This window comes from Microtus ochrogaster, chromosome 17 (genome assembly GCF_000317375.1).
Source record: "Microtus ochrogaster isolate Prairie Vole_2 chromosome 17, MicOch1.0, whole genome shotgun sequence".
Lineage (NCBI taxonomy): Eukaryota > Metazoa > Chordata > Mammalia > Rodentia > Cricetidae > Microtus > Microtus ochrogaster.
The window spans coordinates 10,060,025-10,081,714 of NC_022019.1; positions in this window are offsets into that span (position 1 = coordinate 10,060,025).

The window sequence follows — 21,690 nt, forward strand, 5'->3', positions numbered from 1 at the left end:
TGGTGTCTTTTGGGTGGACAGTAGGTAAGAGACACACACAGCATCATATTCATTGTAGCCTTGTTAGTACACGATTTATAACTTCAGAAATTCAGGGTTATAAGTTATTAGGGTTTCTAAAGACTTTTTAAAAAATTAAGCATGAATAATTTAATCTAATTTTGAACAGTATCTTTAACAACTTTAAGTAATCTTTAACAACTAGCTCATAAAATTCTTGGTTTTGGCCATTCTCATCTATAAGCCTCTTCCAAAGGCACTGTCCCTGTGACTAACTAAATCATACAAAAGTACTACCCCTTAACAGTTCCACAGCTCAGGATCAAGTTTCCAGCACATGAATCTATAGCATTGGGTAATAGGAGGGAAACTACATCCAAATTATATACACAGTTTTAAGTAGCAGGGCCCAGACTTCCCCCTTGAGATTTCCTGATTCCATGGTTTATATTTGCAATGACTATATCCAAAGAAAACTACTTAATTCATCATGGCAAAAACTTCACTCTTGATTTGTGTGGCCCAATTAGAGAGTAATAGTAGCTGAATAGGGAGTGTTAAAAGCAAGTTCCCTTAGAGAAGAGAAAAAAACGTGTAATTAACACAGTATCATGATGTAAAGGAAGATATTATAGGGAAACAACTCATACATTAAAAATTAAGCTATGAGCCGGGCGGTGGTGGCGCACACCTTTAATCCCAGCACTCGGGAGTCAGAGGCAGGCGGATCTCTGTGAGTTCGAGACCAGCCTGGTCTACAAGAGCTAGTTCCAGGACAGGCTCCAAAAACCACAGAGAAACCCTGTCTCGAAAAACCAAAAAGAAAAAAAAAAGAATAAGCTATGAGAGAGAGAGAGAGAGAGAGAGAGAGAGAGAGAACAGGAACAAGAGAATCCAGGCATTAGAAAATAAATGCATACAAACAGACCCATACCTGAGCACACCACACACACACACATAATTCATAATTCACTTGTATATGGATTACTACCCAAAATTTACATTGCAGTAAAGAGGACAATGGGTCAAAACAACTATTCTTTCTTCTCAGTCCTGGTTAGTACTCTGCATTAAGAACAACAAGGAAAGCTCCCTTTTTCCTGTGCCATTAGCAACCACAACTCAAGAAGACAAATAACCACATGTCAAAAGGAGAATAGCACATACAGTAGATACATATAACCCCTGGTTTAATAAAATACACATGTGGATGTGGTATTTAGCAAGGTAGAAATACATAAAAAGACTTGGCAGAAACAAAGGTCCTCTGACAATGTATCCAAAAGTTGCCAAGAGTTTCCCTTTTGTTATATGATAGAAATACTTATTTTCTTCTCTTAACCTTTTTAGACTTATATACTAATTACTATTAAGTTGTTACTAAGGGTGTGCAAATGTGTACATGATGGTCCCAAATTAAAATTTTAATGTACACTATTTTTAATAAAGAATATTCATGTGGGTGGAACATAATGAATTTCTGTACACAGTGATCTCATACTTAATATAGCAATACTTACAACATCAAAAAATAAAAATTCACATTTAAATTATAATCAAGTTCTTAGGATTATTAATGACCTTCTTTGGAAGAGATTACTTAACTAATTTTGTAATGGTTCAGGGGACAATTTTATAATCCTCTCTTCTACTTGTTGGGTTCATTAGCTGCTGTTACAGAAACCACATCTTCCCTCATGCGGAAAAGATGCAAGAAATCGTATTCTAGATTCTCTGCATTCTATCAGAGGTACCAAGCTTTCCTTGGCGTTATTCATCGTTAGCTGCCAACAGCTTTGCAGTGTGGGCTTCACACTTGAGCTTTGGAGAACTGGCATCAGCCTTAGTCACCAGCCATACTCAGGTACACCAAAAGCAAAAAGGAATATTTTAATGAGCCAGGGAGCCAAAGCATCAGGGGGCCATGTGCAGTCAGAGGGCATTGGTGCCTTAAAGTAACGAGGGCTCCTGTGAGCTTCAGGTACCAAATCTGTAGTGAGCAAGATGTGAGAGTGTAAACTCTCTGCATTGCCTGCTACCTCTGTGATGGAGGAAGGTCATTGGTTAAGTAATAAAGAAACTGCTTGGCCTCATAGGTTAAAACATAGGTGGGAGGAATAAACAGTACAGAATGCTGGGAGGAAGAGGAAGTGAGCTCAGAGAGGCCATGATCCCCTCTCCCGGGCAGACGCTATTGATGAAGCTCTGACCCAGGATGGACGTAGGTTAAGATCTTCCCTGGTAAGCCACCTTGTGGGCTACACAGATTATTAGAAATGGGCTAGTCCAGGTGCAAGAGTTAGCCAAGAAGAGGCTAGATATAATGGGCCAAGCAGTGTTTAAGTGAATACAATTTGTGTGTTGTTATTTAGGGTAAAGCTAGCCGGTGGTGGGAGCTGGGTGGCGGAATGCAACCCGCAGCTCCAACAACACCTCTGGAGAGGAATGAGCCAGTGATGGGAGGAATGCAGGAAGCCATGTGTGAAGGGGAGTCTGCAATGCAGACCTAACAAAACCAAATGATTTGCCACACAACCTCCCCCAAGCAGCAAGAAACTGGAGGTTTTCTCCCATGATTCTATTTTTAAATGTAAAAGTCATATGCATCATCCTATATATTGGGGGTAGAGTGGAAGAAGTGTATTTTGAGAATGAGAGTTAAGAGACCTGGATCCTAAACCAGTTATCCCACCCTGTGTGACTCTGAAGATGGACACTAGACTTCAGATATTTCATTTTTTATTAGCAATAGAATTAAGTTAAGGCTGCTGCCTTTTGCTGACTCACAAGACTGATGAAAAACTAAAATAAGTAGAAATATTCCTGGAATGATATAAGAGAGCAATGCTACTACAACATACATTTTCAGAGCTTCAAACATCACTTCTCAATATACTATTTTTTCTACATTTGGAAAAAAAAAACAGGTTTTATTTAACAGTGTTTTTTTTTTTTAATTCAAGGAGTCTCTAAAAGGAAACAAAACAAGAGAAAAACAGCTTGTCAATGGACAATTGTGACTATGGCCTTCACTGCCAGAACTAGCTGTACCAAATGGGGAATTTAAATCCTATAGTGAACTTTTGAACAGGAGCTAAATAAATGCTTGCTGCTTTTTTCCTACATGGAAACAAGGCTGGAGACTAACTTTAACTTAGAGCTGGCAGCCATCCTGACACAGATCCAGAAAGAGGGCAAAACAAACACACCAAGTTCATTTTGTCTTAGGAGATTTGTTATTTTATTAGTGTGTGTGTGTGCACGCATATGCACATTCACATATGCATAGGCGTGTATATTTGAGTGTGCTCCCACACATATGCAGGGATAGGGCCTATGAAACTGGAGCAGTGGGTGTGTCTGATCCCCTGGAGCTAGAATTATAAAATAGTGTGACCCATCCAGCAGCCACTGTAGGTGCAGGAAACCAAACATCAGTCCTTTATGGAAGTAACTACTGAGCCATCTCTCCAACCTCTGGTCACTTTTCATGGCAAGAATATATGCAGTATCTCCTCTTGCATCTGCTACTCCACAAATCAGAGATTTTTGAACAAAGAGAAAATGTCTCATTCATTCTTTTTGTTTTACAATGTAGAACTTTGTGTAGACACAAATGACAACGGTTAATAAATGTGCATTTACTATTTCTACGTCTGTGGAATATTGATCATCAGTCCCCAATGTGTGTGCACTGTTCTTTATCATTCTGCTTAATAACATCAGAGACATGTCTCACATAGTCTCCAGGGTGACCCTTCTAGCTAAGTCTGGAATACAGAAAGTAGTCTACATGTATTATGAGCTTTCTAATGATGGCTATGCACTGTCAAACAATGAATAATGAAATCTCAGACATTAAAACCAACAAAGGTCAGCTATCTAGTAAACAGGGAAGTCATGACTTAAGTCTGGTCTCTTTGATGTCCGACCCTGTATGTGCTTGTCCACAACCTTGTCTCTCTGGGAAAATGATGTGGGAGTGTCATATATCAATCTGTTGATTTCATTGGTTAAGCAATAAAAAAACTGCTTGGCCCTCATAGGTTAAAACATAGGTGGGAGGAGTAAACAGAACAGAAGGCTGGGAGAAAGAAGCTGAGTCAGGGAGTCGTCATGATTCTCCCACTCCAGGCAGACGCAGGTTAAGATCATTCCTGGTAAGCCAGCTTGTGGGCTACAGCAGATTATTAGAAATGGGCTAGTCCAGGTTCGAGAGTTAGCCTAGAAGAGGCTAGATATAAATGGGCCAAGCGGTGTTTAAAATAATACAGTTTCCGTGTAATTATTTCGGGTAAAGCTAGCCGTGCGGGCGGCCGGGTGCCGAGGACACAGCCCTCTGCTCCTATTTCAACAGGGAAACAGCGAAAACAAAGGGAATGTTCTTCTGTGACAATAGTACCAGCATGGTGTACCACTGGCTGTCAGCACCACCTTCAGACACCTCTGAAATCCTCTGGCGATTTTACTCCACATGCATCTCTGTTACCTGACCCAGTTCCAGAGGGCTGTCTTCTCATTTCTCCCTCTTTTTACACCTTTTTCATAATATGTGCTTCAAGCTATCCCTGAAACAGACTGTGATTTCTCTATCAGGAGAGGTGATGCCCTTCCATGTGCTAGTATATTCTTTTGTTCTGTTGAAGAATGACTCAGCCTCCTCAGCTATTCTATGACATCGCATTTAGTTTTATTCTCTGTGAAAGAGCCCCCATGCTTCTATGAGAATTTGGTAGAGCCTGGATGAAACAAGGGGAAAAAAGCTGATCCACAGCCATGCTCCTGCCCTTGTGTAGCCATGGTTTAATTAATGCTCTTCTCCTCATAGACTTCAGTTACTGTCTACAACCTACTGAATGTCCTTTTCTATATGTGTGTTTGTATGTCCATATGTGCATCTCTGTGTTGTGTATGGCCCATATTGGGGCTTCATTCTGGAACTGAAGAAATAAAAACATACATGCCACATATATAAATGATACATGTATAAAACCATACAGAGTTTGAAAACTCGGAAACCATACACATTGCATAATTTTTAAAAAAGACAACACTTTACTATGTTGCTCAGTCTGGTCTATAACGGACTGAGATATGCCTTTCTCAGCCTCCGGAGTACTGGGACTATCTATTGGCATGTGCCAGGATGCCTAGTAGAGATTTATTTATTTATATGTATGTGTTAGTTTATGTGTCCAATGTTTGTGTGGGGGCCTACAGAAGTCAGAAGAGAGCCTCGATGCCATAGAACTAGAGTTACAGGTGATTATGAGCTGCCTGATACAGGTACTTGGGATCAAATCTAGGTCCTCTGCAAGAGCAGTCAGTGTTGTTAGCTGCTGAGTCATCTCCCTAGCTTGTTTTTTAATCAGTGCTATATTGTGAGTCTCTTTCCATTACATGAAATATTTTGTAAAGGATGATTTAGCTAAATATATATTTATGTTTTGCTGTCATATCACAGTTAAGGTCCTCTCCTTAATAAATTTTGCAATTATGTTCCATTGTTAACACAATGATGAAGAAAACATATTTGGAACTAAATACATACCTGTGTCATTGTTTCTCTAAGACAATTTCCAGGTTTTGTCTTCACCTACTTTGCAGTGATTCACAGGAGAGAAGGAGAATTCATTTGTTTTACTCTGCAGTTGGACATACAGAGTCAACATAGCAATGCCCATGTGGTCTTCATTCTAACCCACAATCTATGTGACTCATAGGTCCCTGCCCTTTCTGCCAAACCATGTGATGCCCCACCCTTCTAAGCAGACCAGTCGAGCACCCATGTGCAGTTTGCACATTCCGAGTGAGGAAAGGCACTTTTCAAATGAGAACTGGGAATGCTTATCCCAGGGAACCGGTCCTTTCGATGGTGCGGTTGCAGTTTGAAGTCATCCCTGCATTTAAATTTTTAATTTGCAAAATGCTAGAGGGAGCTTGACAGAGGCTCTCTGAGTTCCCAGGGTCTAACCATGAAGCATATTAGCCTTTCTAATGGGCTCAGCAATTTCAGGGAAGGAAAAATGCATCTATCGATTTGGCTCAGCTGTCTCAACTTGGGAGCTGTCCCAGTAATCTCATTATTGTGGTATGTATGCTTTTATTCCCTCAGCACTAGAATTAGGTCTGTAGAGAGAGCCAGGAGCTGCACTCTCAGCAGGACCTCGAGGGATCCAATGCACCCAGGAGCTCTTGCCTACCCGGTTTTGTTAGCTTGAAGCACAGATGACAAATCACTATTTCTTGACTCTTGAATTAGCTTAGGTCCGGGGATTTTCGTCATTCCCAAATTATTGTCTACACAAACACATGGTTGCTATTATTCCCACACTTGGGCTTCCCATACCCTTTAATCTGGAAAAAGATTGCCAAGCAAATCCTTCTATCATGTGACTGTTCTCATACAATCTCCGGGCTGGCCTGGCGCATCCCTCCTAGGCCAAGCACAAAGAAAGCTGGAATCATGAGGAAAGATATCAGACATCTTGATAGCCTTTCGATCATAGAAGTTAATTCTAAAATAAATGCAATTCCTTTTGATTTTTATGCTACCTATTTGCATAGTTCACGTCTCTGCGAGAAAAGAATATGCTCCCGTGCAGGAAATGCGGCTTGCTAGCGTCTCCGATTCACCCCCACTCGCCATATGCAGTGTATGAATTTATAATGTGCTAAGCTCTGAGAGCAGCTGATGATGAATCTCAGCTTCCGAGCCTGGGTTTAATTCCACCTAGACTCTCTGTCCCCTCTCATCAGCTCCGTGTGTTGTGAAAGTGCTTTATGACTAATCAAATATCTTCTGCTCCAGAGAGTTTAAGGGCTCTTAGGGAGAATGAAAACCTGTATTAATAAGAGCAGGAGAGGGGCTAACGAACTGTGCTGGTCTCCATGCCTTCTTCTCTCTTCCATATCCTTGAAAGGTCATGGGCTTTTAGAATGGAAGTTTCCCAGATGGCCCCAAGTCTATGACATTTAAGTGTGATGTTGGGTTATAAAGTGCCTCTTTGCACAGAGAGGATTTGTCCCTACACAGTTATCCTTTTGCTTTCTAGTTTTCCAAGCAGGGACTCTATTCAATTGCTTTCCATTTGCTTGAGGGGAAATTAGCATATTTAATCTCTTGCAACAGAAATTAAGTCAGTTTGAAAGGAGAAAGAGATGGTCAGATTCAACCACCTCATTTTATAGGAAGAAGCAAGTCACACAACTGGACAATAATGTTTGTCCCTTAATCGTCTTCCACAACAACAGGAGATTGATGCTTTCATCACCCGTAGATGGTGAAAGAAAAGTAAAAGTCTATTTGCCTATGCAAGTTGTTTTCACGCCTTAAAACATCAGACTGGAAAGATTGCTGTTGATTATCCAACAAAGGAAGATTTTGCTTATTTGTTCAAAAATCAATGACCCCCCAACTAAATGACACTCTAGAAAACTTAAAACTGTGGAGAAACTGGAAGCTCAAGAGTTGCCAGAAACGAGAGAAGATGAGCAGGCAGAGCACCAAGGATTTTAGGACGGTGTGACTATTCTAGGTGATACTGCCAAGGTGAACACATGTCATCGTGGATTTGTCAAAAACCCAGAAAATGCACAATACCCACAGGGAATCGTGATAGTGTAAACTATGGTCCTCAGGTGGAGAAGGTGTAGGAGAGTAAGGTGCAAGCAATCACTACCCTGGAAGATTGACAAGGGGCGTGGCTATAGTTGTAAACACAGAGGCAAGGGCTATTGTAAACAGAGGCTGCAGGTTCACTTCCCAGCCACCCAGACCCAAATAATCACACAAAACTATATTAATTACAACACCCTTGGCCAATAGCTTAGGTGTATCTCTATTAGGTCTTACATCTTAAATTAATGCACTTCTATTAATTTGTGTATTGCCACGAGGCTATGGGTTACCAGTTCCGGCATCTCTCTTCTTCAGCAGCTACATGGCATCTCCTGACTCTGCCTTCTTTCTCCCCGCATTCATTAGTTTTCCTGCCTACTTGTATTGCGCCCTACCACAGACCAAATCAGCTTCTTTACTAACTAATGGTAATTAAACATATTCACAGCATACAGAGGGGAATCCCATATCAGAATGTGATACATGGGAAATCTTTCTCTTACTCTGAATTCTGTTGTGAAGCTAAAATTGCCTTTAAAACATTTTTTGTAAAACTTCCTCATGAATATATTAACAAAAATAAAGGCTGCAAACCAGGTCCCTGTCGACGGAAATAAAGAAAAGAATCTATCTCATGAGTGGATGCTGGAATGAATCATGACATAGCAGGAGGAGATCAAGAGAAGAGTCGACAGCAGACTGTTGTGGATCTGGAATCTTGAAATGAATGGTGGAAATTGGGAGTTCACTAAGATGCTCTAAAAGAGGATTAAGGAGCTTCCTAAAATAATTATCTCTGCTACTTTCACTTCTAAAATATCCCCAAGTGACCCGAGAGACAGCATGCATTAACCCCGGACATGTAAAGACACTCCTGTTCACACGCTTGGAACCAGGAAGCCATGTTCTGCTAAATGCAGTACAAATGGGAGCATGTTGCACAGACACACCAGGGGCCGACTCACACCTGCTCCCCTTGGGAGAACACGATCATCTCCAATGCACTAACACAAGACAAACCAACAGAGTGTTGCTCATGAGCCTCAGATTACAAGGCCAAATTAAGGTCTGACTATTAGTGAATGCTCCTAATCAACAGTGCTAGCCCTCCAGGAAAGGTTTGCTGTGAGAGATAGTGAAAAGAAAGCCTATATTTCGAGTCTGATATTTTCTCCATTAGACTTTAGACTAATTACTCCTTCTCTGCATTTTATTTCCTTAAGCGTAAATCATGAAAATGACCACCCTTACTTGGTAGGTTCAGGAAACGAAGAAACAGTGTACTTAAGATCTAAGCAATGATCCTAAAGGTCCCAGGGAATGGTTTATTGAAGGATACAACATCAGACTCAGGCTTCTCTCCTTGTTTCTCAGTATCAAAAATCAGAAACCCCAAAGCAGCACTGAGACTGCTGAAGGCCGAGCAATGATCACTTACATGATCTTTAAAGATGCACGCATCCACATCAAGACCTATGCACTCTACTTTTACATGCCTGTTAACCTTAACAAAGGCAAGCAAAAGATAATGTAGGTGAATGGTGGAGGAAAGGCAGATCTCTTTAACACCAAACACACCTCTAGCGGCCGGACCTGTCACAATCCTGCGTGTGCTGGAATAGCCAATATTCTCTTCGATAGATGAGAGTTTAGGTGACAGCTGTCTTTTCTCCTTTTTTCCGCTCATTCGATTTTCTTTAAAAATCCCTTCTTTAGGGTGTCACGAGGTACCTTGACCTGACAGAGGCAGATGTGCCAAAGAGAAAGAGTGGAGATAATAGACTCATAGTGCTCATCTTGCTTTTCTCCACTCATCACCTAAGCCTTCCTTTTCCATGGGGTGAAGAAGCTCCCCTGCCAGGAGACTGGCTCCAGTTAGCCTTAGGGATGCTAAGACTAATTGACTTATAACTAGGGTAAAGGCAGTTAATATGTATCAGATGAAATACACTACGTTTATTTCAGTGTTATCTGTTTAAATACTCATCTACTTCCCCCAGTGTGTCTAATTTCCAGACTTCCTATTACACAAGTCCTAGAAATAGCACCTTCATGCTGATGTTATTTCCTTTATATGGGTGAGTACAAAAGGTCTCAGACAGAGTTAGGAATTTCTCTCAAGTGAGTTTCAAGGATTAATCAAACTCTGATTGTCATTCAGATCCAACTTGACCCAAGATCCTATAGGCTAGGACTTATCCACTGACATGAAGAATCTTGGAATGCCTCAAGTCCAAAGAGATGGAGACATATAGTTCTGGTCTCCAGACTAAGTCAGGAGACAAAGTCAGGACAAGTTCAGATTAGAAATCAAACACCCAGGCAGAGCCTGACTGTGTTCTAACAGTGCCATGTAACCTAAGACTTTGTTTATTGCTGTAACCTAAGACTTGAGGAAAAATAGGAAGCCTGAGGGTAGAGAGATGGCTCAGCAGTCAAAAGCACAGACTGCCCTCAGAGAGAATCCAATTCAGTTCCCAACACCCATTTGGGAGACTTACCACCATGCATGATTTTAGCTACAGGGGATCCTCTTATATATGCACATGTACAGGAACCCCCTACACATACAGGCACATAATTTAAAAATAAATCTTTTTTAAATGAAAGAAATCTGTCATCTTCTCATGAATATCTGAGATTTCTTTTTAAAAAAAATCCATTAAGAGTCATTTCCTCAGCTGGGCGGTGCTGGTGTACACCTTTAATCCCAGCATTGGGGAGGCAAAGGCAAGCATATCTCTGTGAGTTTGCAGCCAGCCTGGTCTACGGGGTGAGTTCCAGGACAGCCAGGATGAATCGCTGTCTCAGAAAACAAAAACAAGCTAGGTGGTGATAGCACACACTTCTAATCCCCGTACTAAGGAGGCAGAAACAGGCAGATCTCTGTGAGTTTGATGCCAACCTGGTCTATAAGAGCTAGTTCCAGGACAGAGTTTTTACACAGAGAAATGCTGTCTCAAAATACAAAACACAAAACCAAAAGAAAACAAACAAAAACAACAAAAAAGTTAGTTACCCAAGAAGCCCTTCTTGAGATTTCCAGATATAACCTCCTTCCCCCATGCTGCTATTGTTGCTATACCACACTATCTAAATCCCTAAAATTACTGAACCATGGGCCATGACCTCTTGTGAGAGCACATAACTGGATGTGGAGTCAAGAAAATGTTCACAAAGGTAGAAATTTTCTAAATACACTACCTCCAAAACTTGATTCAAACATCCAAAAGCGGAAACATAACAAATCGAAGATGTTTCAAGCATGCTCATTGCAGAACTTCATTGTAGCCTTGCTTCTGAGCAAGCATCACGAGGCTACACAACACAGCACAGATAGACACTGCCCAAACTTCTCCGCGGCAGCCAGAGAGACCTCTTTTCTGCTCTTAATCGTGCCTATATGAACCTGTGAAGGACTTTGTAAGTTTCAGAAACTTCCAGAGACTTGTAAATTGTACTTCCTAAACCTTGTAAGTTTCCTGTATATGAGTCTTGAGCAATCTATTTGAGAATTTTGTCTGTCACAAATTGCAGGAGTTTTGCTGCAATGCAGTTTTCTGTTTTTATAGGAACATAATGGGTTTAATAATAGAAAAGAAAATGATTCAATATTTTCTTCTTGTCTACATTGATATATGAGTATCAAATTAGTGTATATTTGAATTGTATTGGGTTAGGATGCTTTATAAAGTGATATTTGAGCTGTTGACTTGAATTTCATAAAAGCAGTCAAATGAATTTTGGTTTGGGAAAATTTCTAATTATTTCTGAAATAGTTTTAAACATAATTATGCCATTTTGTATTATATATACATATGGGAAGTAGAATTCTCAGCATTGATGATTACAAAATAAAAACATTGGTTAACTTAGAAAAATGTCAAATATGCTCCACATCCTCCAGTATCTAGTACCCAACCAATGTTTAATTCTTTTATGTGAGGATGAACAAACACTTGTATCACATGTGGATATGAATTTGATTTTGTCTTCAGTAAATAGTAACATGATGCCTAAATCAAAGAAGTCTTTTAAAATAAGTTCCTTTGCAATTTATTGCAAGGAAACATTTGCTTTGTATACTTATTGCATGTATCTGTATACTTGGAGTCACTTAACATTCTCTCAGATAAAAAAGGTTATGAGAGGGAACAGACCAAGAAGCCCTGATCTAAACAAACCAGAACTCCTAAGCCACTCAAAGCTCTCATCTTTTAGACTGGCCATCGGGAGGGAAGTGGCCATGCCATTACCCTCGCTATTTGCAATCTAAAACTAGAAACAAAGCAAACAAATGCTTCTGGAATGGGATTTGTTTATATTCCCATTCCTGTATGAAATCTGCGATGAACACAGCCTTGACAGTGTTCTAGTTATGGGAACAAATGATGCCCTAAATAAAATATGCTGCCAGTTTTGACTTAGCTTTTATAATTAGCTTTCAATATTCCATACAATTTCAATAATAACAGCAAAAATTATTCATAAATATTTTCTTCAAAACTTTTATTTTTGCAGGACCTCCAGTATTTTACCAAGAATGGCCACTGTCTTTCCAACTTTTTTATACAACTCAGGCCCACCTTCCAACAGCTAGCAGGACCTACAGAGACAGATCCTCCTATCAATTAGCAACTGAGACAAGGCCTCTCAGACATGCCCACAGGCCAATTTGATTTAAGCAATTCCTCAGTTGAGGTTTCCCCTCTTCCCAAGAGACTCTGGGTTCCATCAAGTTGACAGCTGAAACTAACTGTGCCATTATCTTCTCATAGGCCTCTGTTTAAATTATTGATAGGGAGAGAAATCATTCTCCATGATGAAACCAGTAACTTTGTAATGGTGGACCAAGGTAAAAATAATTAACAGTATGTTCCTAGGCGTGTGTCTGTTCTATTCTGCTAAGTGTGACTGGATCTCACTGTTTTATACTGAGGACATTGAGGGTGTCAAGTTCACAGGAGCACAGATGGGAAATGTCCTTGAAGATCAGAACACTGCAGTGTTCTTTGACCCCATCCTTTCCTACTCTCCGTATAAATGTCTTTTATCAGGTACCTCACAGAGAAGTGAGGGCAGAGCAAGCAACTCTGCATTGTCGCTCTTTGCAGGGAGGTGCTTGTCCCTGATGAAATGAAACCCTGCTCTTACAGGCAGTGCTAAACTTGCAAGGTGTCCCCTGGGGCATCAAAGCCTCCTTGAGATAAGGATGAATAAGATTTAATTTTTAGTCACTAATACTGAAGTAACAATGATTAGAATATTGACTACAGATACTCTTCTAAGTCCTTCGGACCGCAGTGCTTTTAAAAATGATACCCTTTTCTAGATTGCACCCTGCACTTATGAAATCCCTCTCCAGGGTATGAGCATGAAATTTTAGAGCTCCCATTAGAATATGGAAAATGCAAACAAATAAATCAAGATAGCACGTAAGAATTGCAAACGGCACCATGGTTTAAACCAGTAGATACGGCACTTTCCCCCATTGAATGTCAGCAGAGTAGGAGTTGTGTCAACAGTTATCCAGCCATAATTTTGAAACTAAGGCTCTGGAAACTGATAAAGCCCATCTTTATTGTGACATCTTAATGGACCTTACCCATATTTGGATGCAGTAGACCAACCAGAAAATTAACTCTTGTATTTCCTCATCAAATTCACTGTGCTTCCCAACCTTACTTGCCGCTTAACAGCCATCTGTCTTTTCTTCTGTCTCTTAAATGAGGTTTTATAATTTATGGAAAACGTGATATTGAAAGTAGGCTCCACCTTACAGTGAATGTTACTAGAAGATGCAGCATTATTTCAACCACTGATTAGTCACGACATCATTTGAAAGTCAAAGGCATTGTTTTTATGACAATAATAGTAAAGAATGGAATAAGTTAATGTGTCCCATAACTTGAAGTTTTCCTTTGATGAAAGGCCTTGCTAGAGACGACACTATTCTAGGAAACATTGGTGTTTGGAAGAAAGAGTATCACGTCCCTTTTCCAGGCTTGAGATCACGGGACAGAAAGAGGAAGACAAGAGTTGAAGTCTGAGCATGGAAGTCAGCATCCTATTGAAGACCGAGCTATGCATATGTGACCTCTAGGAACACAGGGACAGAGTTACCTTGTCAGTTTAATAATGACACGATATGATAGCTATACAGATGATATATAGATGATACATAGATGGGCAGGCCATAAATAGACACTGAGAGGTAAATCAGTTAAAATAGCCCTCTTGAAAAGCATCACAGATTTTGGTATTTTCCTCTTAGGACAGAGACTATACATGGCACCCAGTGAACAAAATCGCTCATTGCCTGGTGGAGTTGATTTTGGACAATATTGCTCTCTCTTCTGGTGGTATGGGTGTCCATTTGTCTTCCTATTCCAAGGGTGCATAGCAAACATGGAACTTTGTTGCTCTTGTCATCACCTAACACTTGCTGATAGCCGCCTGGCAGATGCCACTGAGAGCACACTTCCATTTTTCCCCACAGAACCTTCTTCTTCCCCTCTGATTTATGAACGAGCGAACACCTCACCTGTGATGAATAGCTCATGCTGAGAAAATGTCTCCGTTTACTTTGAGCTAATACTTAACTCTGAAGCCATAAGCTTTTGAGAAGTGCAGACTGGCCATCCTTTACTTATTTCATTGGCACTTATTAAACTAAGTGCTGGGAATTAAGAGACAGAAATGTAATGGAGTCAGTCTGGGCTGAAACTCCAGCTTTGCCATTTAGAGATGTGTTTAGCCTTAGGCAAGTTACAGGTCCTCTTTAAATAAGTTAACTTCCTCATTTATAAAGTGAGGATTTAAAACAGTGTCTAGTTTTAAATTTTTTTGTAATTAAAGAAGATTTGTTTATAAAATACTTGGTTAGGTGTCTAGATCATGACTAACACAGTATATAGTAGTTTCTCTAATTGTGATAAATGTACCATGACTTCTGCCCTCAAAACAATTGATTTCAGAAGGGATGACCAAATAGGTACAAAGGAACTGTGCCAAATAATTAAAAATGGCACTGGAAACCTTCAAAGAAGAGAGTGATAAATTCAAGTCAGTGAGCACATAGACATCTGTGTGCAGAGGGACACATTTTATTAGGAAACAGACTTACATGGAGAAATGGCAGAGCAGCCCAAGGAGAGACACGAGCAAAGCTGGAAGCAGGAAATCGCAACACAGCACAAAGAAATGAGGACGCTTCAAGCATGTGCTCGCTATAGAAGCACAGTAGGAGAGAGGCCTGGGAAACACACTGGGGGCACTGACTCACAGCTAGCAACCTCTATTTAAATGATAACTGAGAACCTCTGAACATTGTCAAAAGAGGAGGCAGAGGAACGTGTGTGCTACAGCAGTGATAAAATAAAGGAAAATAAAGGGAACAAGTGAGAAGGAACAAGGAAGTTAAATGAACAAGGCAGTGCGAGAAGAGTAATGCAGAGAAGGGGTTGTCTCTGGAGTCATTGACATCTATAGTGGACCGGAGTTGGAACTTTGAGCATGGGGAGCAAAGGGATAGAAACAATGAAAGCGTCAAAATTTCAAATCGAGTTGAAATAACAATAGGGACATGGCACAAGGCATGGAGAGAGAGAGGAGGAAAGAGAAAGACAGATACACACACACACACACACACACACACACACACACACACACACACAAAGAGAGACAGAGACACACAGAGAGAGATTACCAGCTTAATCTGGCAATTAATGGCATAATAGTTGGTGAAGCCTTCTTTCTTTGAAACCAGAAGCTGAGAAGACAAAACAATGGAAGAGATAAAGGTGCAGGGATGGGGTGACAGAATGCCTATCAGTGTCACAAAGCTATGGTGAGGGTGACTTTAAACAAAGTAGATGATCACCAATGTAAGATGGAACAGAAGAGTCAGCAATAAAGTTTGATAAATGACCAATAAACATTTTGTAAAATGAAAAGTCATTGATGAGCTATTTGGAAAATACTTTAGCTGTATCTCATAATGCTAAGCATGCAGGAGTTACATCAGCCAGCAATTCCTCTCCTAGGCATCTACCCAGAGAGAAATAAAAATAAATGACCAAACATTTGAACATTAATGTTCAGGGCAGCATTATTCACCATAGCTCAAAAGCACAGACAGCTCAAATGTGCTCTAATGGATGAATATATAAATGATATCTGTATGTTTACAATGAATTGTCATTTGGTGATTAATAAAATAATCTACTGACGTACACTACAACATGGTTAGATCTTGAAAACATTGTAAAATGGGAAAAATGTAGTCACGAAAAATAACTGCAAACTAGATACTCCAATCTATAAAGTCATGCATCACTTGCTGATAAAGGTGTATCCTTTAGATGGCCTCATCTATACGGTGCACTTATGTAAACCTAGAAGATACACCCAAGACTGCATGGGATGGTCTATTGTGCACAGGCTACAAAGTTACATAGCATGTCATTGTATTGAACACAGTAGGCAATTGTAACCCAACGACAAACATCTGTGCATCTAAACACACCTACAAGTGAAAATGTGAAGTAAAAATACTGAGGAGGGATTGTCTGGATTACTTATAATCAGCTGAGTATTGCTATGTATGAACAGATAGACATGATGATGTATTCTTGTAGTCTCTTTCAATATTCCCCATAATGATTGCTCATGTTCCCATTCCCACCAACTCTAGGTCCATCAAGAAATCTCTTCTATTTTCTCATCCTAGTGAGATCTGTCTGTTCCTTCATGAACCCTCCTTATTACCTAGTCTCTCTGCATCTGTGAATTATATAGTTATCCTTTATTTTGCAGCTAATATTCACTTATCAGTGAGTCCATATCATTCTTGTCTTTCTTGGTCTGGGTTACCTCTCTCAGTATGTTTTTTTTTTCAAGTTCTATTTGCCTACAAATTTCCTGGTGTCCTTGTTTTTAATAGCCAAGTAATACTCCATGGTACAAATGTACCACAGTTTCTTTACCCATTCTTCAGCTGAGGGACAGAAAGGGGGTGCATTTTGGGGTCAGTTTAAAAACTGGCACAAGGGTGTCTCCCAAGACTCTACAAGGATAAGAGCAAAGATCTTAGCAGTAGCAGATACATAGCCTGAACTGACCATCTCCTATGTCCAGATTGATGCCTAACCAAATTGGTACCAGAGAGGCTTCAACCACCAATTGCTGGAAATAGAGGCAGACCCACAGACAAACATTAGGCAGAGTTCAGGGAATTAGAAGATGGGGAGAAAGGATTGGAGGAGTCAGAAGAATGAAAAACACCACAAGAAAATTCACAGAATCAAGTAATTGGTCTCAAAGAGACTCACAGAAACTGAACTGGCAACCGGGGAGCCTGTATAGGACTGACCTAGGCACTCTGCATATATGCGACAGTTGGGTAGGTTGGTCTTCATGTGGGACTCCTAACAGTGGAAGCAGGGGCTGTCTCTGACTCTTGTGCTGACTTTTGGGACTCTACTACTCATAATTGGTTGACCTGTCCAACTTTAATACAAGGAGAAGTTCTTAGTCGTACTGCAACTTGATATGCCATGGTTTATTGATACCCATGGGAGACCTACCCTTTTTTGAATCTAAATGGAGACAAGGCGAAGTGGATGAGGAAAGCAGAGGGGGGATAGAGGGAGGGACTGGGAGGAGAGGAAGGATGGAAACTGTGGTCAGAATGTAAAACAAACAAACAAATACATGTATTTCTAAAAAATGATCATGTATTCTTATTAAATCCTCAAAACTCAAATTATTATAAGTTACCTTTCTTCTTTTTATTCCTCTTTCTTTTTCTTGGTGTGTGTATGCCTGTGCACTTGCTCGCCCATGCATGTGAGGCCTGAAGGACATCTTGGAGCTGTTCTTCAAATGTCAATCACCTTTTTAATCAAACACCCAAGCAAAACAAAATAAACAAATGAACGAACAAAAACCCCAGGGTCTCTTCCTTGCCTGAGTTGCATAGTATAGACTGGATAGTTGCCAAGTCCCAAAGGTGCTAAGACTGTAAGCCCCACCACGCCACCACACCCAGTGTTGCTGAGAACCAAACACAGGTATTCGTAGCTCACAAGCCAAGGACTTTACTGACTGAGTCTTCTTCCTAGTCCTTGATTTGCATTTTAATTAAAAGTGGCCTAGGCAATTATTTGCTTCAAAACTCATTAGAGACTTATTAAATTAATTGGTGTTTGTAGAAAACCGAACACTCAGATGTTTTGACACAGGGAATAAATGTGCCTAAAACTATAAAATTAGAAAAAAGATCCACCCCAGCATCTAAGGAACTCCCAATGCCCTCTCCACCTCCTTAAACCAGCATCTTGTGAGCTGCTTAGGGACAAGTGAACTTGCCCCAGATAGAGAATAGCTAAGTACTATCAACTTCCCATCTTCTGAGCTACCAGGTTAAGAGAACAGAGTTGAGGCACCACTGCTCCAGGGCTTACATTATCTAATATTCAAAGATTAATCTGCCTCACGAGCCCTACAGAACAGAAATCAGAGCGTACTACAATGTATCAGTTCAATGGCCAGGCATTTAATTCATTAACAACTCTTTGCAGAGTGTCAACAGGCTCACTGCTTTAAGGACATTCTTCTAAACACACCAGCTATATTAAGAAGGGCTTAGTATAGTATAATAGAATGTTAGAGTTAAGATATTCTAAAAATAACACTAAATAACATGAACACTGAAAGAGAGCTAAAAAGGGAATGCATTATAAAAGCTTAAAATAAGAATCCAGAACTAAAAAAGAGAGAGAATCCAGAAAAATTTGCAAATTTCTCTGGGACATAATGAAGTAATAACATCTTTAAATATTTACATGACAATCATGTCTCTATCTACTACCAACATCAAAACAAGCCATTTTATAATTATAAATATTTTCATGTTTTACATGGGAGAAACCAAAGTCCAAAGACAATAGTGAACTTGGTGAGTTTGTGATAACCAATAGATAATCGGAACCCAGATTCCTTTGGAATCTAATTTCAAACATAGCGACTTTAAAAGCACAAAAGGTTCTCACCCGGGCGTTGTTTTCCTGTGTGGTTTCTCCTTTACCAAAAGTTAATGAGCTCAATTCTCATTTCCCTCTTTGCTTTCAGAACATAGAACAAAAGCAGTGTACTTCGGTTTTGGCTGAGTTAAGTAAATAAACGGGCTCTATGAACACACAAAAAAAAAAAAGCACAAAAGGTTTGGAAAGGCAGATATTGTGTTCAATTTCCTCAGATTACAGACTTCAAAAATATGCTGAGATCTTGATGGATTGTCCATGGTCCAGTTGCACAAAAGAGAGTATAAGTGAATGTTTGGAAGGCTCCTAAATTTTCATGTTGGGGTCATTAGGTCATGAGGGTAGAATTCTCCCAGCAGGGTAGGTATCTCACAAAATCAAGGGCAGGTAATTGGTGCTAGAACAAGAGTAAACATAAGAGATGTTAGAGATGTCTCTGCAAAAGGGAGGCTGGAACTCCAGGGAGTCACAGTTGACAAGTTATTCAGTGCAGACAGAGAACAGAAATCCTTGGCTTCTGACCTCGTCTACCACCTCCTAGTCAGTGAACCTCCTGTTGGCTGATGTCATGGGGGGTGCTGAGCTAGAAACATAAGGAATGCATGCTGAAGGGGCCAGTTCCAAGAAAGTGGAGCAGAACTGTCAAGAACCACAGGCTCGCGTTGGCATACAGTGTGAGAACCCAGGTCCCACTAAGAACCACAAACCCAGAGTTGGCATACAGTGTGATAATCCAGGGTCTATAGAGCCGGGTGCACAAGGATTTTTTTCCATATCCGGAAACACTGAAGCTTTCTCTAGATCAAGGGCATTCAGCCTTTTGATATCAGGACATGACACTGTCATCCACAAATTTACTGGGCTGCATTTGTAGCCGCTTTAGTCATGTGCAGCCCCTAGGCTGTAGCTTAAACTTGCCGGATTAAGATGGGTGAGCTTTATCAGGCAGTAAAAGAAAGGCCTTCAGTCAGAGGAGAAAACCATGTTTAAACTCAAGTTCAGAACTTCATGCAATCTCCCTAACCTTTATTTAGATACTTTGGGAGGCATGTAGAACACAATGATAGATTGAGCCTAATTATTATGGGGTAGGAACTCAGTCTGTAGGGAAACCAGCTTGGTAATTGGTTTGGAGTCTAATGTCAAGTCAGCTGTCTTAGGATAAGGACAGGGGTGGGAAGGAAATCTCACAGGGGAAGTCAAAACTTCAATTACAAAGTCAGTTTTTAAAGGAGAAAGTTGCTGAGAGCTTCAAAGGCTTTGCTAGGTAATTTTAACCCGTAATAAATTGCCACTGTGGTTCCCACCTAGTTTTTATAATACATGCAGAGATATTTTACTCCTTGTATATGGAAAACCCCCAGAGAGAAGTGAGAAGTAAAATATGTAATCCCTTACCTTATTACCCACAAAAAGTTAATTTTGAGTTTAATATGTTTCAAGATAAATGTTCATTATAAGGGTGTTTTTAAAATTCAAACAAAATATCTGGGTATGATGTGGAGGCTTGAAACCATCAGGCAGTCATTTTAAACACAGGATTGAGTGACCTCCTCCCAAGGACTGAAGACAAAGAGCCACGAGAAGCCTGGAAGGAGAGGTATACAGTCATGGCTGCTCACATAGTCCTCAGCACAGACCATGGTTCCCTACAACTATCTCTCTCTCTCTCTCTCTCTCTCCTCTCTCTCTCTCTCTCTCTCTCTCTCTCTCTCTCTCTCTCTCTCTCTCCTTGTCTTTGACCTGAGCCAAAGCTATGTGGAGATGCTTCATCTTAAAGCATTAGCTCACCCTTTACTGCAATGCTTATTCTGCCAGGTCAGGTGCTGGAGTGGATTAGTCAAACATGACACTTCAAATCTTTCAAGGCTACACAACTTCTTTTTATAAAACCCAGCAATTCCACCTGGGTTTTCCCAACTTAGATGAAAGGGGAAAGGTGCTATTATCTCACCTGGCTCACACCATCTGCAAAATATAACTCAATCTTCAATGGTTATGCTTTGTATCCCTGGCACATCTTTATCCTGCGAACCCTTGATCAAACAAAACCACTGTGATGTGTTCTTATTTTAGCTCTCTTCTTAAGTGACCTTGAAAAGCTAAAAAAGCCATCTCACAAGAAACTTTTTTCTCTTTCCTAATAAAAGACGGGAGGAAAGTACTGGCGTATCAACTGCAGAGTTTAAGATGGCTACAAATGAACGCAGTCCTCCTCTAGGGACCAGGCTGTATCCAGGCAGATGCTGGCAGCGCTGCCGTGTTGCACATAAATGCACTGCAGATAAATGCAAATTCACCCGTCTCCTGGGCAGCCAGCCAATTCAGGGAGGAAACCTTGCTTTTTACTGGAAAAACGCTGTCCACATTCCCCAGTCTCCAGGCATTTCTCTAAGAAAAGACCAGAAGAAGGACAAGTCTCCATGGAGGGACATGGTCCTAAAGCAGTTTTGTGGCTTAACAAAGCAGGGATCAAATCCCACTTTCTGAAGGCACAATCAGCTTTGCAGGTTAAATGAATCAGGATGTTCACCCCTCACTGGTTTATTTCAAACCTTGTTTATGACATAGTCTGAGAAAATTTGACTGGGAATACTTATGACTATTTTTCATTCTGTGGAATTAGATCGTAGGTATATCTTTTACATTGTGAAAAATCTGTGAGAGTTATGATCCTAAAGATGAGAGAAATTGTGGAATATCCAATTGCATAATCTGCCTGTAGTAGGAAGTTTGCTTTAGAGAATTTCTGCAAAATTCTGTGTTCACCCATCTGGAGATGAGAAGCCCACTTACTGTCAATGTAGCTCAACCTTTTGACAGCTCTAGTTACCAGAAACCCCCTCCTGATAGGAAGCTAAAATGTGCATCAATCCCCTCTATCCTCCCCTTCCCCACTCTCTAGTTCTCCACCTTACATCCGCTCCACTGAATCCACCTGCTCTTCTACATGAGAGGGTTTAATGTTCTCTGATTTCACAGAAGCCTGGCATGCATGGTTGCATGTTTCTTTTTATTTATTTA